The sequence below is a fragment of the Eleutherodactylus coqui genome, chromosome 1, assembly GCF_035609145.1.
Source record: "Eleutherodactylus coqui strain aEleCoq1 chromosome 1, aEleCoq1.hap1, whole genome shotgun sequence".
In the NCBI taxonomy this organism is placed as follows: domain Eukaryota; kingdom Metazoa; phylum Chordata; class Amphibia; order Anura; family Eleutherodactylidae; genus Eleutherodactylus; species Eleutherodactylus coqui.
The window spans coordinates 13,437,425-13,456,313 of NC_089837.1; the positions used below are offsets into that span (position 1 = coordinate 13,437,425).

General features: G+C 49.6%; 1 pseudogene; it reads left to right on the forward strand.

Moving 5' to 3' along the window:
- Positions 1-17,826, forward strand: part of LOC136621058 (myosin-9-like) — a 52,044-nt pseudogene extending 34,218 nt beyond the window's left edge.
- Positions 17,827-18,889: the final 1,063 nt, after the last annotated feature.

Sequence of the window (18,889 nt, forward strand, 5' to 3'; positions counted from 1 at the left end):
GCAGAAAAGTCCTGAATCGTATAAGATCTGACATATCACTGGAGGGCATAATGACCAGAAAATTAGACTCACGTACTTTGGCCATGTATTGCGAGCAGAGTCGCTAGAAAAATCTATAATGCTTGGACAGATCAGCTGCAAAAGAAGACCCGGCACCGAAGGACACGATGGCTTGATATTGTAGAGCTGATACTGGCATGGATATCACACAGCTGAAAGAAGCAGTGCAAAACTCAAACTTTTTTTCTGCCTGAAGTTTGCCTTACTATACTGTTCTCAGCGACAAAGTCTACGCATATAATTCCAAGATTATTTACATCGGTCTGTGTCTATAGTGAATTAGAGATGCACAGCGTATGGCCACTGCGACTAATAGAGGGGAAATGATATACACACTATATAGCCTGTATTCTTTTACCCAAAAAAACAAAAAGCTCCTTCTTAGGGCTACCGCTGACCGTTTAAATTTTACTGGGTGTCTGGTGGGGGTTTTAGTCCATCACTATTGCACTTAGGCCTGTTTGCGGCCTTCCTGACTATTTTTTTCTGACTGGAGTTTGCCTTACTATACTGCTCTCAGCGACAAAGTCTACGCACATAATTCCAAGATTATTTACACCGGCCTGTGTCTGCAGTGAATTAGGGACTCACAGCGTACGGCCACAGCGACTGATAGAGGGGAAGTGATATACACACTATATAGCCTGTATTCTTTGACCAAAAAATACAAAAAGCTCCTCAGTTGGGCAACCTTTGACCGTTTAAATTTTTACTGGTTGTCTGGTGGGAGTTTTAGTCCATCACTATTGCACTTAGGCCTGTTTGCGGCCTTCCTATTTTTTTCTGCCTGAGGTTTGCCTTACTATACTGCTCTCAGCGACAAAGTCTACGCATATAATTCCAAGATTATTTACAACGGTCTGTGTCTATAGAGAATTAGAGACTCACAGCGTACGGCCACTGCGACTGATAGAGGGGAAATGATATACACACTATATAGCCTGTATTCTTTTACCCAAAAAAACAAAAAGCTCCTTCTTAGGGCTACCGCTGACCGTTTAAATTTTACTGGGTGTCTGGTGGGGGTTATAGTCCATCACTATTGCACTTAGGCCTGTTTGCGGGCTTCCTGACTATTTTGTTCTGCCTGGAGTTTGCCTTACTATACTGCTCTCAGCGACAAAGTCTATGTGCATAATTCCAAGGTTATTTACACCGGCCTGTGTCTGCAGTGAATTAGAGACGCACAGCGTATGGCCAACGCAGCCACTTATAGAGGGAATGTGATATACACACTATATAGCCTGTATTCTTTAAAAAAAAAAAAAAAAAAAAAAGCTCCTTGGTTGGGCTACCTTTGACCATTTAAATTTTACTGGGTGTCTGGTGGGAGTTTAAGTCCATCACTATTGCACAGTTAGGCCTGTTTGCGGCCTTCCTGACTATTTTTTTTCTGACTGGAGTTTGCCTTACTATAACTCTCTCAGCGACAAAGTCTACACACATAATTCCAAGATTATTTACACCGGTGTGTGTCTGCAGTGAATTAGAGATGCACAGCGTACGGCCACATCGACTGATAGAGGGGAAGTGATATACACACTATATAGCATGTATTCTTTGACCAAAAAAAACAAAAAGCTCTTTCTTAAAGGGGTTGTCCCGCGAAAGCAAGTGGGTCTATACACTTCTGTATGGCCATATTAATGCACTTTGTAATGTACATTGTGCATTAATTATGAGCCATACAGAAGTTATCAGAAGTTTTTCACTTACCTGCTCCGTTGCTAGCGTCCTCGTTTCCATGGAGCCGTCTAATTTTCAGCGTCTAATCGCCAAATTAGACGCGCTTGCGCAGTCCGGGTCTTCTTCTTTTCTCAATGGGGCTCCGTGTAGCTCTGTGTAGCTCCGCCCCGTCACGTGCCGATTCCAGCCAATCAGGAGGCTGGAATCGGCAATGGACTGCACAGAAGCCCTGCGGTCCACCGAGGGAGAAGATCCCGGCAGCCATCTTCAGCAGGTAAGTAAGAAGTCACCGGAGCGTGGGGATTCAGGTAAGCGCTGTGCGGTGTTCTTTTTTAACCCCTGCATCATCGGGGTTGTCTCGCGCCGAACGGGGGGGGGGGGGGGGGTTGAAAAAAAACAAAACCCGTTTCGGCGTGGGACAACCCCTTTAAGGCTTCCGCTTAGGGGTCCTTCTTAGGGCAAGTTTCTGGGGTCCCCAGCTTCATATCACAATTCATGGGTCCACGTGGTAGACCTTTATTGCAAACAGAGCAGTGTGAGCAGGTCCTGTCGTGGATGGCAGAAAATGCATCCGCAATGTATTGGGCACCCAGTCTTCTACGCAGGCCACTGCTGAAACTCTGAATCCTCTGGCAGCTGCTCCTCCTTCCTCACAGCGTATGCTGCTGCTACAAAAATGGTACCGGGGTCTGCATATGCTTCTGCTACATAAATGTTACAGGGGTCTGCCTATACTGCTGCTAGAGAAATGTTACTGGGGTCTGCGTATACTGCTGCTAGAGAAATGTTACTGGGGTCTGCCAATACTTCTACTACAGAAATGGTACTGGGATCTGCCAATACTGCAGCTACAAAAATGTTACAGGGGTCTGTCTATACTATGGGTGCACTAAGTCTTCCTATCGTGGTGTTTTACCTATGTGGCACAAACAATACAGTGACTGACTAGGCCAGAGTTGCTGGCCGAGGCCAAGTTGCTTGGCGGGACGAAACTCTCCCATGGTTGGGCACTCTGATTTCTTCCTGTGTAATACCATCTTTTGTGCACTTACAGCATAGGCTAGGCCAAGGAACTCAAAGACTGCCCCTTCCAGTGTTGAGCTATCTATCTTGCGACACATGGATTTGCTATGTAACTCAGGGCACCTTGGGTCACAAAGGTGGAGGCTTGGAACCAAGCCTGACCCTGGGCCCGCTAACGTGCTTCCCACACAGACTATAGCGGGTCCTGGTCATGGTGTCTTGGGCTTGTAATGCCACCTCCTCCTCCTGCTTGGGGTCAGGGGATCAGCACTGTGCATCATGTATTTTCTCCCGTGTTACCACAGTTATCTGAGACACTGGTTTGGCCCAAGAGAAGAGGAGCGTTACTGGATTGATGAGACCTTCACAGCTGTACTAGCATCAGAGTCTGCTCTATGCCCACAATTGCTGTGGGTGTGTGCAGAAGCCCATGTACTCGGCACAGTGAAAGTCTGGCATGTTTGGGCACTATCATTTCTTCATGTTTATTACTGTCTTTGGGTTCCTTCGGCTCGCCTACACTGTGGGTGCGCAAAGACTTCCCATAGCTGTGATTTACCAGTCCGGCACAAAGTCACTGACTGACTTGGGTAGGGTGCAGATGGTTTACCCCTTGCGTTATCGATGAGGTATCCGACACCCAAACAGAATAAGTAGTGTGTGGACACATAGATTCCCCATTGCTATGTCACTCACAGCACCTTGGGCCACACAAGGTGTTTCCTGGGACCGAGCCTGGCCAAGGGCCCGCTCACATCCTTTCAGCACAGGCTACAGCGGGTCCTGGTCATGGTTTCTTGGCCTTGTGAGGCCACCTCCTCCACCTGCTTGGGGTCAGGGGGTCAGCATTGCGCATCATGTATTTTCTCTTGTGTTACCACAGTTATCTGAGAAACTCGTTTGGGCCACAGGAGAGGAGCATAACTGCATTAATGAGACCTTCACAGGCGTACTAGCATTGAAGTCCGTTTCATGCCTACGATTGCTGAAGCTGTTGGCCGAGGCCTATGTTGTCGGCGCAGTGTAAGCCTGCCATGTTTGGCCACTCTGATTTCTTTATTGTTCATGTCTTGGGTTGCGTTGGACCCACCTATGCTGTTGGTGCACACAGATTTCCCATCGCGGTGTTTGACCTGTCTGGCACAAAGACAGTGACTGACTTGGGTAGGGGGCAGAGCGCAGATGGCTTTCCCCTTGCGGTGTCGATTGAGCTATCTGACACCTAGACAGAATGAATACTGTGTGGGCACATGGATTGCCCATAGCTATGTAACTCATGCCCACGTTTGCAGCTCCTGACGGAGGTGGCACAGGATTGGAGTAAAGATCGAACGTCAATTTCTCATTGATTCTCTACAGCATTGTGGGCTATCGCCCCGCTCCTTTTAAAGAGGGTCGCTACCGGCGTGTGGCATGAGGGCAGCTGAAGGCTACGCAGGGACACTTTGGTGTGCGCTGCGGACGCAGGGTCGTGCGGGGGGGGGGGGGGTGTTGGGCAGCATGTAACCCAGGAGAAGAAGCAACGGTGTGTCCCGCAGGCAGTGCTTGTGTTTGGTCGGAGGTAGTGTGGTGCTTAGCTAAGGTGTGCCTTGCTAATGAGGGTTTGTCCGAAGTAAAAATTCTTGTGGGAGGGGCTCACTCTTGCTGCTATTGTGGCTTAACAGTGGGGCCTAGTAGCCTGAGATGCAGCCCAGCATGTTGCCCCTCGCTTGCCCTATCCGTTTCTGTGTCGTTTCCATTACTTTCTTGGGTTTTCCAGATTTTCACAATTGAAAACCTTAGCGGAGCAACGGTCATATACAAAAATGCTCAAGTCGCCCATTGACTTCAATGGAGTTCGTTACTCGAAACGAACTCTCGAGCATCGCGGAAAGTTCGAATCGAGCAACGAGCACTCGAGCATTTTGGTGCTCGCTAAAGATGGATCAGTTAAATGTATGTAGTGATTAGAGATGAGCGAGCGCACTCGTCCGAGCTTGATGCTCGTTCGAGTATTAGGGTGTTCGAGATGCTCGTTACTCTAGACGAGCACCACGAGGTGTTCGATTCAATTCCATTTCCTTCCCTGAAAGATTTGCGCCATTTTCTGGCCAATAGAAACGCAGGGAAGGCATTACAACTTCCTCCTGTGACGTTCCAGCCCTATCCCACCCCCCTGCAGTGAATGGCTGGCGAGATCAAGTGACCCCTGAGTATTTAAATCAGTCCCGCCCGCGGCTCGCCTCAGACACACGCTGGCAGAGATTAGGGAGAGGGCTGCTGCTGCTGTTGCTGGTTTAGGGAGAGTGTTAGCGTCTACAAGAACCCCAATGGTCCTTCTTAGGGAACAGCTCACCTAGTGCACTACTGTTGTGGGTGCTGGGAGCAGTTTAGCCGTTTTTTTTTTTTTTTTTGCTATATCTGGCGTGCAGCCACATTACAGCTATAGTGTTCTCAGGCTGCAGTCTGTACTAAGTAGTATAGGGGAAGTATTGATGAGGCAGGGACAGTGGTAGCGTGGAATTCTGTCTACCTGTGCATTTAACTCCGTGGTTGCTGTAAGTTGTAGTACCTCAGCATTGCACTGCAAGGCCTCAGTTCAGCCTTCAGTGTCATTTTTTGCTGGGGGCAGTTAGTGTAACGTAAGCGCTCTCTGCCTGCAAGTGCACGTTTAAAAAGTAGAGATGAGCGAACACCAAAATGTTCGGGTGCTCGTTATTCGGAACGAACTTCCCGCGATGCTCGAGGGTTCGTTTCGAACAACGAACCCCATTGAAGTCAATGGGCGACCAGAGCATTTTTGTATTTCGCCGATGCTCGCTAAGGTTTTCATGTGTGAAAATCTGGGCAATTCAACAAAGTGATGGGAACGACACAGCAACGGATAGGGCAGGCGAGGGGCTACATGTTGGGCTGCATCTCAAGTTCACAGGTCCCACTATTAAGCCACAATACCGGCAAGAGTGGGCCCCCCCCCCTCCCAACAACTTTTACTTCTGAAAAGCCCTCATTAGCATGGCATACCTTTGCTAAGCACCACACTAGCTACAACAAAGCACAATCACTGCCTGGATGACACTCCACTGCCACTTCTCCTGGGTTACATGCTGCCCAACCGCCCCCCCTCCCCCCCACAGCGCACACCAAAGTGTCCCTGCGCAGCCTTCAGCTGCCCTCATGCCACGCCACACTCATGTCTATTTAGAAGTGCGTCTGCCATGAGGAGGAACCGCAGGCACACACTGCAGAGGGTTGGCACGGCTAGGCAGCGACCCTCTTTAATAGGGGCGGGGCGATAGCCCACAATGCTGTACAGAACCAATGAGAAATAGAATCCTGTGCCACCGCCATCAGGAGCTGCACACGTGGGCATAGCAATGGGGAACCTATGTGCCACACACTATTCATTCTGTCAAGGTGTCTGCATGCCCCAGTCAGACTGGTAATATGCACCTTAACAGTAACCGCGTTGGTGGTAATGTGGTGGTGACTGCGGACCTAGTAGCACGGTTGTATTTTGTTGGTTTTCGGAATGTGGCCAGGATTAAGTGGGCCGTGGCGGGGGGATGGTGTGGGGGCTCTCTTGTTGTGTCGGTAAAGGTGAAATTCTTGGACTGCCACCAGACGAACCAATGCAAAGGCATTTGCCAACAATGTTTTCCCTGTTGGAGGAGGAGGGGGATGTTTTTGAGGCACTACGTGTCCTCTCCACGTGTCCGTGGTTATATGCACCTTAACAGTAACCGCGTTGGTGGTAATGTGGTGGTGACTGCGGACCTAGTAGCACGGTTGTATTTTGTTGGTTTTCGGAATGTGGCCAGGATTAAGTGGGCCGTGGCGGGGGGATGGTGTGGGGGCTCTCTTGTTGTGTCGGTAAAGGTGAAATTCTTGGACTGCCACCAGACGAACCAATGCAAAGGCATTTGCCAACAATGTTTTCCCTGTTGGAGGAGGAGGGGGATGTTTTTGAGGCACTACGTGTCCTCTCCACGTGTCCGTTCCATGTCAGCAATAGTAGCACTCAAGACAGGCCCCAGTAACAATTCCGAAGCAGCAGTATAGCGGGAGCGCAGTCTTCGTTCCATGTAAGCAATAGTAGCACTCAGGACAGGCCCCATTAACAATTCTGAAGCAGCAGTATAGCGGGAGCGCAGTCTTCGTTCCATGTCAGCAATAGTAGCACTCAAGACAGGCCCCAGTAACAATTCTGAAGCAGCAGTATAGTGGGAGCGCAGTCTTAGTTCCATTTCAGTAGCCTTAGTATAGCCAAGGCACAAGTTACATTTATGTAGCTAAAGTGTAGGCCAACCCCACACACCTTTCTGTACCATGAGTGCAGGCGAAGAACATAGAAATTACTATGATTACACTGTAGGTGAGGGCCCCAAAAAATTGGTGTACCAACAGTACTAATGTACCTCAGTAAAAATTGGCCATGCGCAACCAAGATGGCAGGTGAATCGCTTTGGTTAATGTGGCTTAAGTGGTAACTAGGCCTGGAGGCAGCCCAGTGTAACGAAAAATTGGTTCAAGTTAAAGTTCCAACGCTTTTAAGCGCATTGAAACTTATAAAAATTGTTCAGAAAAATTATTTGAGTGAGCCTTGTGGCCCTAAGAAAAATTGCCCGTTCAGCGTGATTACGTGAGGTTTCAGGAGGAGTAGCAGGAGGAGGAGGAGGAGGAATATTAGACACAGATTGATGAAGCAGAAATGTCCCCGTTTTGGATGGTGAGAGAGAACGTAGCTTCCATCCGCGGGTGCAGCCTACGTATTGCTTACGTATCGCTGCTGTCCGCTGGTGGAGAACAGAAGTCTGGGGAAATCCAGCCTTTGTTCATCTTGATCAGTGTTAGCCTGTCGGCACTGTCGGTTGACAAGCGGCTACGCTTATCTGTGATGATTCCCCCAGCCGCAATAAACACCCTTTCCGACAAGACGCTAGCCGCAGGACAAGCAAGCACCTCAAGGGCATACAGCGCTAGTTCAGGCCACGTGTCCAGCTTCGACACCCAGTAGTTGTAGGGGGCAGAGGCGTCACCAAGGATGGTCGTGCGATCCGCTACGTACTCCCTCACCATCCTTTTACAGTGCTCCCGCCGACTCAGCCGTGACTGGGGAGCGGTGACACAGTCTTGGTGGGGAGCCATAAAGCTGGCCAGGCCCTTAAAGACTGTTGCACTGCCTGGGATGTACATGCTGCTCGATCTACGCACATCCCCTACCTTGCCCTCGGTACTGCGCCTTCTGCCACTAGCGCTGTCGGCTGGGAATTTTACCATCAGCTTGTCCGCAAGGGTCCTGTGGTATAGCAACACTCTCGAACCCCTTTCCTCTTCGGGAATCAGAGTGGGCAGGTTCTCCTTATAGCGTGGGTCGAGCAGTGTGTACACCCAGTAATCCGTCGTGGCCAGAATGCGTGCAACGCGAGGGTCACGAGAAAGGCATCCTAACATGAAGTCAGCCATGTGTGCCAGGGTACCAGTACGCAACACATGGCTGTCCTCACTAGGAAGATCACTTTCAGGATCCTCCTCCTCCTCCTCCTCCTCCTCCTCCTCAGGCCATACACGCTGAAAGGATGACAGGCAATCAGCCGGTGTACCGTCAGCAGCGGCCCAAGCTGTCTCTTCCCCCTCCTCCTCATCCTCCTCATGCTCCTCCTCCTCCTCCTGTACGCGCTGAGAAATAGACAGGAGGGTGCCCTGACTATCCAGCGGCATACTGTCTTCCCCCGCCCCCGTTTCCGAGCGCAAAGCAGCTGCCTTTATGGTTTGCAGGGAATTTCTCAAGATGCATAGCAGAGGAATGGTGACGCTAATGATGGTAGCATCGCCGCTCACCACCTGGGTAGACTCCTCAAAATTACCAAGGACATGGCAGATGTCTGCCAACCAGGCCCACTCTTCTGAAAGGAATTGAGGAGGCTGACTCCCACTGCGCCGCCCATGTTGGAGTTGGTATTCGACTATAGCTCTCCGTTGTTCATAGAGCCTGGCCAACATGTGGAGCGTAGAGTTCCACCGTGTGGGCACGTCGCACAGCAGTCGGTGCACTGGCAGCTTAAAGTGATGTTGCAGGGTGCGCAGGGTGGCAGCGTCCGTGTGGGACTTGCGGAAATGTGCGCAGAGCCGGCGCGCCTTTACGAGCAGGTCTGACAAGCGTGGGTAGCTTTTCAGAAAGCGCTGAACCACCAAATTAAAGACATGGGCCAGGCATGGCACGTGCGTGAGGCTGCCGAGCTGCAGAGCCGCCACCAGGTTACGGCCGTTGTCACACACGACCATGCCCGGTTGGAGGCTCAGCGGCGCAAGCCAGCGGTCGGTCTGCTCTGTCAGACCCTGCAGCAGTTCGTGGGCCGTGTGCCTCTTATCGCCTAAGCTGAGTAGTTTCAGCACGGCCTGCTGACGCTTGCCCACCGCTGTGCTGCCACACCGCGCGACACCGACTGCTGGCGACATGCTGCTGCTAACACATCTTGATTGCGAGACAGAGGAGGAGGAGGAGGAGGAGGGTGCTTTAGTGGAGGAAGCATACACCTCCGCAGATACCAGCACCGAGCTGGGGCCCGCAATTCTGGGGGTGGGTAGGACGTGAGCGGTCCCAGGCTCTGACTCTGTCCCAGCCTCCACTAAATTCACCCAATGTGCCGTCAGGGAGATGTAGTGGCCCTGCCCGCCTGTGCTTGTCCACGTGTCCGTAGTTAAGTGGACCGTGGCAGTAACCGCGTTGGTGAGGGCGCGTACAATGTTGCGGGAGACGTGGTCGTGCAGGGCTGGGACGGCACATCGGGAAAAGTAGTGGCGACTGGGAACTGAGTAGCGCGGGGCCGCCGCCTCCATGATACTTTTGAAGGACTCCGTTTCCACAACCCTATATGGCAGCATCTCAAGGCTGATGAATTTTGCGATGCGGACGGTTAACGTTTGAGCGTGCGGGTGCGTGGTGGCGTACTTGCGCTTGCGCTCGAACACTTGCGCAAGCGACGGCTGGACGGTGCGCTGAACTACACTGCTGGATGGGGCCGAGGACAGCGGAGATGAGGGTGTGGGTGCAGGCCATGAGGCGGTAGTGCCTGTGTCCTGAGAGGGGGGTTGCATCTCAGTGGCAGGTTGGGGCACAGGGGGAGAGGCAGGGGTGCAAACCGGAGGCGCTGAACGGCCTTCGTCCCACCTTGTGGGGTGCTTGGCCATCATATGCCTGCGCATGGTGGTGGTGGTGAGGCTGTTGGTGTTGGCTCCCCGGCTGAGCTTTGCGCAACAAAGGTTGCACACCACTGTTCGTCGGTCGTCAGGCGTCTCTGTGAAAAACTGCCAGACCTTAGAGCACCTCGGCCTCTGCAGGGTGGCATGGCGCGAGGGGGCGCTTTGGGAAACACTTGGTGGATTATTCGGTCTGGCCCTGCCTCTACCCCTGGCCCTGGCCACCGCACTGCCTCTTGCAACCTGCCCTGCTGATGCCCTTGACTCCCCCTCTGAAGACCTGTCCTCCTGAGTAAGCGTTGCACACCAGGTGGGGTCAGTCACCTCATCGTCCTGCTGCTCTTCCTCCGAATCCTCTGTGCGCTGCTCCCTCGGACTTACTGCCCTTACTACTACCTCACTGCAAGACAACTGTGTCTGATCGTCATCGTCCTCCTCACCCACAGAAAGTTCTTGAGACAGTTGGCGGAAGTCCCCAGCCTCATCCCCCGGACCCCAGGAACTTTCGAATGGTTGGGCATCAGTGACTATAAACTCCCCTGGTGGGAGAGGAACCGCTGCTGCCCAATCTGAGCAGGGGCCCGAGAACAGTTCCTGGGAGTGTTCCCGCTCCTGAGCAGGTGTCATTGTAGTGGAGTGAGGAGGCTGGGAGGAAGGAGGAGCAGCAGACAGAGGATTCGGATTTGCAGCAGTGGACGGCGCAGAACTGCGTGTTGACGATAGGTTGCTCGAAGCACTTTCTGCCATCCAGGACAGGACCTGCTCACACTGCTCATTTTCTAATAACCGTCTCCCGCGTGGACCCATTAATTGGGCGATGAATGTGGGGACGCCAGAAACGTGCCTCTCTCCTAATCGCGCAGCAGTCGGCTGCGACACACCGGGATCAGGAGCTCGGCCTGTGCCCACACCCTGACTTGGCCCTCCGCGTCCTCGGCCGCGTCCACGTCCTCTAGGCCTACCCCTACCCCTCAGCATGCTGTATTACCAGTGATTTGATTTCACAGGCAGGAAATAAATTGGCGCAAGACTGCAGGCCAAATATAATTTTTGCCCTTTTTGGAAAACGAAAGGCCCCACTGCCTCTAGTGAATGAATAATCTAAGTTTAATAACTGTGCTGTGTCCCTGCTAATGTGTCACAGAACGTGAGGGTAGCAGAGTTATTATAACTCTGGCAGAGCAGGTACTTTTTTCCCAATTAAGGAAAGCAAATGGCGAAGCCAGCAGTAAAGCGTAGCTGGGTGCGTCTGATTTAGCAATGTTGTTCACGCAGCTCACACGTGTCCACAGCCCTTAGGACGGACAGAGGCTGGACAAATAGATTTGTTTTCAGTTTTTTTCCACCAAAAGGCAGCACTGCGTATATTCTATGAACATGAGAAGTTTAATAACTGTGCTGTGTCCCTGCTTATGTGTCACAGAACGTGAGGGTAGCAGAGTTATTATAACTCTGGCAGAGCAGGTATTTTTTTCCCAATTAAGGAAAGCAAATGGCGAAGCCAGCAGTAAAGCGTAGCTGGGTGCGTCTGATTTAGCAATGTTGTTCACGCAGCTCACACGTGTCCACAGCCCTTAGGACGGACAGAGGCTGGACAAATAGATTTGTTTTCAGTTTTTTTCCACCAAAAGGCAGCACTGCGTATATTCAATGAACATGAGAAGTTTAATAACTGTGCTGTGTCCCTGCTTATGTGTCACAGAACGTGAGGGTAGCAGAGTTATTATAACTCTGGCAGAGCAGGTATTTTTTTCCCAATTAAGGAAAGCAAATGGCAAAGCCAGCAGTAAAGCGTAGCTGGGTGCGTCTGATTTAGCAATGTTGTTCACGCAGCTCACACGTGTCCACAGCCCTTAGGACGGACAGAGGCTGGACAAATAGATTTGTTTTCAGTTTTTTTCCACCAAAAGGCAGCACTGCGTATATTCTATGAACATGAGAAGTTTAATAACTGTGCTGTTTTCCTGCTAATGTGTCACAGAACGTGAGGGTAGCAGAGTTATTAACTGTGGCAGAGCAGGTATTTTTTTTCCCAATTAAGGAAAGCAAATGGCGAAGCCAGGAGTAAAACGTAGCTGGGTGCGTATGATTTTTACAGGTTGCAGACGCAGCCGACACGTGTCCACCGGCGTTAGGACGGACAGAGGCAGGACAAATAGAATTATTTTCACTTGTTTTACAAGCAAAAGGCAGCACTGCGTATATTCAATGAATAATAACTGTGTTGTGGCCCTGCCTATACAATTCTTTCCCTGCAGTATCAATGGAGGGTGGAATGCTCTGCAGAGGCGATTTTGAGAAGCCAAAAAAAAATGCAGCACAGCTAACAGCAGCCTGGACAGTACTGCACACGGATAAATATGGCCCTAGAAAGGACCGTTGAGGTTCTTGAAGGCTACACTCACTCCTAACACTCTCCCTGCCTATGCAGCACTTCTGTCCCTAATGCCAGGTGCAACGCTCTGCAGAGCCGATTTTGAGAAAAAAAAATGGCACTGCTAACAGCAGCCAACACACAGCTATCAGTGGCCCTAATAAGGACCTTTGGGGGGTCTTGAAGCCTACACTAACTACCAATTCTTTCCCTACAGCAGCTCCGGTACAAACAGCACTGTCCCTCATCTAACTCACCAGGCATCTGAGGCGAGCCGCGGGAGGGGCCGACTTTTATGTTCGGGTGACACCTGATCTTCCCAGCCACTCACAGCAGGGGGGTGGTATAGGGCTTGAACGTCACAGGGGGAAGTTGTAATGCCTTCCCTGTCTTTCAATTGGCCAGAAAAGCGCGCAAACGTCTCAGGGAAGGAAGTGAAAGTAACCAGAACACCGCATGGTGTTCGTTACGAATAACGAACATCCCGAACACCCTAATATTCGCACGAATATCAAGCTCGGAAGAACACGTTCGCTCATCTCTATTAAAAAGCACTAACATTTTTCTCCGTTCTGTGTTACCAGTCAGCTGCCGGCGCAGTGTACGGTGCCGGACAACCATAGAGGGAGAGTCCAATACACGCTCCATTGCCTGCATTGCATTGGAAAAAAACTAATTTTAAAAAAGGAATCCTTTTTTACGTCTGCTTGTAACCCAGTGCACATTACTGCGTGGCCTATGGGACTTGAGGTGAATCTCAACTGAATAGTGCACAGCTAGTCCTGCTTGCACCCTTCCTTATAATTTAGCTCAGGCTTCTTTTTGCGTTGTATAACCGTTCGCAGGCACCAACTGCGCGGCAATAATTCAAAAAAATTTTTACACCGCTCAGTATCTGCTCGATCCTTAATCCACCATGCTGAAGGGTAGGGGTAGGGGTAGAGGACGCGGGCGAGGATGCGGAGTTCCAAGTGAGGGTGTAGGTATATGCCGAGTTCCTGGTCCAGGCGAATCACAGCCGGCTGCTGCGGGAGTAGGAGAGAGGAAAGTTTCTGGGGTCCGCAGCTTCATATCACAATTTTTGGGTCCACGTTGTAGACCTTTATTAAAAACCGAGCAGTGTGAGCAGGTCCTGTCGTCGATGGCAGAAAGTGCATCCACCAATCTATCGACCACCCAGTCTTCTACGCCGTCCACTGCTGCAACTCTGAATCCTCTCGCTGCTGCTCCTCCTTCCTCCCAGCCTCCTCATTCCATGAAAATGACACATTCTGAGGAGCAGGCAGACTCCCAGGAACTGTTCTTGGGCCCCTGCCCAGATTGGGCAACAATGGTTCCTCTCCCACCGGAGGAGTTTGTCGTGACCGATGCCCAACCTTTGGAAAGTTCCCGGGGTCTGGGGGATGAGGCTGGGGACTTCCGGCAACTGTCTCAAGAGCTTTCAGTGGGTGAGGAGGACGATGAGACACAGTTGTTTGTCAGTGAGATAGTAGTAAGGGCAGTAAGTCGGAGGGAGGAGCTCACAGAGGATTTGGAGGAAGAGCCGCTAGACGATGAGGTGACTGACCCCACCTGATATGATAAGCCAACTGAGTACAGGTCTTCAGAGGGGGAGGCAATTACAGCCGCAGGACAGGTTGGAAGAGGCAGTGGGGTGGCCAGGGGTAGAGGCAGGGCCCGAGCGAATAATCCACCAGCTGTTTCCCAAAGCACCCCCTCGCGCCAAGCCTCCATGCAGAGGCCAAGGTGCTCTAAGGTGTGGCAGTTTTTCACTGAGACCGCGGATGACCGGCGAACAGTGGTGTGCAACTTTTGTCGCGCCAAGATCAGCCAGGGAGCCACCACCACCAGCATGCGCAGGCATATGATGGCCAAGCACCCCACAAGGTGGGACGAAGGCCGTTCACCGCATTTGGCTTGCGCCACTGCCTCTCCCCCTAGGCCCCAAGCTGCCACTGAGATCCAACCCACCTCTCACGACACAAGCACAAGCGTCTCCTGGCCTGGACCCACACCCTCACCTCCGCTCTCCTCGGCCCCATCCAGCAATGTCTCTCAGAGCAGCATCCAGCTGTCGCTAAGAGAATCGTTGGAGCGAAAGCGCAAATACGCCACCAGGCACCCGCACGCTCAAGCTTTAAGTGTCCACATAGCCAAATTGATCAGCCTGGAGATGCTCCCCTACAGGCTTGTGGAAACTGAGGCTTTCAAAAACATGAAGGCGGCAGGCATGACTGGGGCATGCAGTGTGGGCCAAAGCCCACCTGTTTTTTATCTGACGTTACCTCAGCTTTGCAGGGTAATGCAATGGGATTTATTTATGTACCGCCGGTGGCTTCCTGGGACCCACCCATGTTGTCGGTCCACACGGACTTCACATTAGGGAGTCGTACCTGCCTGTGACTATTTATAAAAAAACCCAGTCTGACTGGGGCATGCAGTGTGGGCCGAAGCCCACCTGTATTTCATCTGACGTTAGCTCTACTATCCGGGGCACTGCATTAGGACAAACTACAGGAGCAATACAGCGCTAATGAGACGTGCACAGCTACGCTAGCATAGGAGTCCGCTGCAGGCCCGCGATTGCTGAGGGTTTGTGCAGAGGCCTATTTCCTGGGTGCAGTGAAAGTCCGCTTCCTGCCTAGGATTGCTGAAGCTGTGGGCCGAGGCCTATGTCGTGGGCGTGGAGCAAGTCTGCCATGTTTGGCCGCTCAGATCTATTTTTTGTTCATGTCTTGGGTTTCCTAGGACCCACCTATGCTGTTGGTGCCCACTTAGTTCCCATTGTGGTGTTTGACCTGTCTGGCACAAAGACACTGACTGACTTGGGTAGGGGGCAGAATGCAGATGGCTTTCCCCTTGCGGTGTCGATTGAGCATTGCGACACCTTGACAGAATGAATACTGTGTGGGCACATGGATTCCCCATTGCTATGCCCACGTTTGCAGCTCCTGATGGAGGTGGCACAGGATTGGATTTCTCATTGCTTCTGTACAGCATTGTGGGCTATCGCCCCGCCCATTTTAAAGAGGGTCACTGCCTGTCCCTGCCAACCCTCCGCAGTGTGTGCCTTCGGTTCCTCCTGATCGCAGACACACTTATAAATAGACATGAGGGTGGTGTGGCTATGAGGCCAGCGTGTGGCATGAGGGCAGCTGAAGGCTGCGCAGGGACACTTTGGTGTGTGCTGTGGACGCTGGGTCGTGCGGGGTGGGTGGTGGGGGTTGGGCAGCATGTAACCCAGGAGAAGAGGCAGCGGTGTGTCCCGCAGGCAGTGCTTGTGCTTAGTTGGAGGTACTGTGGTGCTTATCTAAGGTGTGCCTTGCTAATGAGGGTTTGTCCGAAGTAAAAATTGTTAGGGGGGGGGGCACTCTTGCCGCTATTGTGGGTTAATAGTGGGACCTTGGAACCTGAAATGCAGCCCAGCATGTTGCCCCTCACCTGCCCTATCCGTTTCTGTGTCGTTTCCATCACTTTCTTGGGTTTTCACCAATTTTCACCAATGAAAACCTTAGCGGAGCATGGGTGATATACAAAAATGCTCGAGTCGCCCATTGACTTCAATGGGGTTCGTTACTCGAAACGAACCCTTGAGTATCGCGGAAAGTTCGACTCGAGCAACGAGCACCCGAGCATTTTGGTGCTCGCTCATCTCTAATCTTTATGAATTTTTAGAAGATGATAAAATATAGGCAGATGTGGATTTTCCATAATAACAGTCTTTCTCTTATTTGGTAAGTATATTGTTAGTATAGGCTCTGCAGATCAAATAAAAAAATATTTTTTGGGTAGACAGAGTTAGGTCTTAGGAAAGTACAATGTAATAGTCTGTATAAAATAGAATATGCTTGCTTTGCTAGTATAGATTGATCTGTCATGACAAAATGTATCCTCCTTTCTCAGCATTTGTGATTACATGATTAGAGTTACTGGTCAGTAAATATATGGCTGTAAATTCAGACTTATTGAGATTTTGGGTAAAGTTGCATGTTTTGTTTATTTCCCTGAACTCAAAAGATGCTAAACTGTTATGTTCTTGTGGGCAAGTAAGCACTGGGCCCACATGAACACGACCAACAAAATGGATTAAGACAACTGTGGGGAAAATGACAGAGCTGGCAAACAAAACAAGGAAGGGGAAACTGACCCTATGGTGCAGGGAAGATAGCGAGACCCTACTTACAAGCCGGGTGATGGCCTCAATGAAGGCGGCCCAACGCTTGAACCTCGGTCCTGGCTCTCCCAGAATAGGTGGCTCACGGAACCAGGACAAGTACAGACGCACCAAATGCACAAACAGGTAACTGACAGATGATAAACACACTTACCACTCCACCTTGCACCTAAAGCAGATGGTCAAGCTGAAAATAAAAAGGAGGGATTAGTTCATACATTGGCTAATGAACTTAAACCACAAGCCCAACGATCAAGGGTCCTCGTGTCTTGTGGTGCCTACTATAGCAAGACACAAAATCAGGCAGCACAGGGAACAAAACACCCATCAAGCTGACCAGACATGGCACACACAGCAAGCTGCAAGCTGACATGCCACAAACAAAGGCAGACAAGACTGAGGAGATGCAGGAGATACAACACAGAGTCCAGCAGCACAGCCTGATAGTTTCAATCAAATTGCCTTTTTGGTGTAGAACATGGAATTGGGTTCTGTGTTTTCCGTTAGAGCACAGTGCCCAGTTAATGTGACTTTTTAAATAAAGACAAATCAGTCAATTTCATTAAACTTGGCATTGGGGCAGAATGAAAGGTGTTTATTTAAAAGGTCTTGGTTGGGTCTTGTGGAAATGTGTCTAAACAGATTGAAAATCTTTATTGCTTGGCTCAATGTCTCTTTGGATTGTATTTGTCTGCTTTTCTTTTTAGCCCCATTACCTCTTCTAGTTTATTTCCCTCTTTCTATTATCTCCTTCTCCCACTCCATACACATTTACTCATGTGTGCTTTATAGTATTGTGTTTTGTTTTTTTAATTTACTCATTTATATACAGGAACAACTCTAGCTAGCGGCGCCTCCACATGAATCTCTGGATATAAGTCTTCATTAAGACTCTGCTTGGGACTCCCGTGACAATATCTAGTCTAAATACAGCACTGTGGGGTTGTTCCACCTCCTTTTTTACTTCAGACAGACAATGGGGCACTCTCTAGGTCAACCATTACCCTCCCCCACCCCCCTCTTGCTGGGTGTAAGAACATATTTCTGACAACGCAAAATGGAAGTATTGCAGCGTTTTATACGTACAATCAGGCAACCACATGCTCAAGTCCCTAGTGTAAAGAAAAGAAAAAGGTTTATTTAAATTATTAAAATGTAAAAAACAATGAACATTCAAAAAACCCTCCTCTGATTCATCACATAAACCATTAAAGACTAAAAATATAAATAATTAGATAATTGATATCACATTTTCTTTACATTTTAGGACTACTTTCTTATTTATCTAGTATGTGAGCTTGGAAAACTAAAGTCTCCAAAATACAGTTGAGCTTAGGGCCTTGGAGGTTGAGTTCCACAACGAATTATTTGGTCCTTTTGGAACCCACATAGACGAAAGCCCTCACTGACTCACTGACTCACTCATTGACTGACTCGCCACTAATTCTACCACTTCCCGATGTCGTAGAAACATGAAATTTGCCACAAGCATAGATTATGTCCAAAATAGGAAAAGTTAATGGGTCCCAACTCGATTATTCAATTCTAGCGCAAAAGAATTAGCGTCAAAATTGTTTGTACGGAATCTAATTCTCTCACTTTCTGGTGTCATAGAAACTTTAAATTTGGCACAAGCATTGATTATGTTATAAATAGGAAAAGCTAATGGTTCCCAACTCGATTATTCAATTTTAGCGCAAAAGAATTAGCATTCAAAAAAAATGTACGGAATCTAATTTTTCAACTTCCCGATGTTATAGAAATTTGGCACGAGCATTGATTGTGTCATAAATAGGAAAAGTTAATGGGTCCCAACTTGATTATTCAATTCTCGCACAAAAGAATTAGCGTCCAAATTTTACGTACGTCATCTAATTCTCTCACTTCCCGATGCAATTTTATATAGAGGAAACGTCGCATGGTTACCTCCACGTGGTGTTTCCTGGGTAACGCAAAAAAACACGCAAAATGGTGAACATATTTTTTTCTTCGGTATCTCTAAAGTAACCATGACTTCATAAGATTTTCCATGTGAACACCAGATAAACACCAGTACCAAGTTAACTCGGGTGAAGCCGGGTATATCAGCTAGTATGAGATGATGGCATTTATAGAATTTTCCCAAAACAGAAATATCTATTACCTAGTCATCAGGTACATGAAACATGTTAGTTCTTAAATATGGGATCCTCAGCAATCGATAGAATGTGGGACCTTAGTGCTCCATCACCAAACTGCATGACCACAGTGAGGAATAATCTAAATGTACATGAAGGGGCTGTTGATCAGAGAAATATGTTTCCTAAATAATCTGGATTATGATTTTATTATGCAAATTAAAGTTGAGAATTCCTGCTGGTTTGATGTTCTCCCCACAGATCAGCTATGGAGCG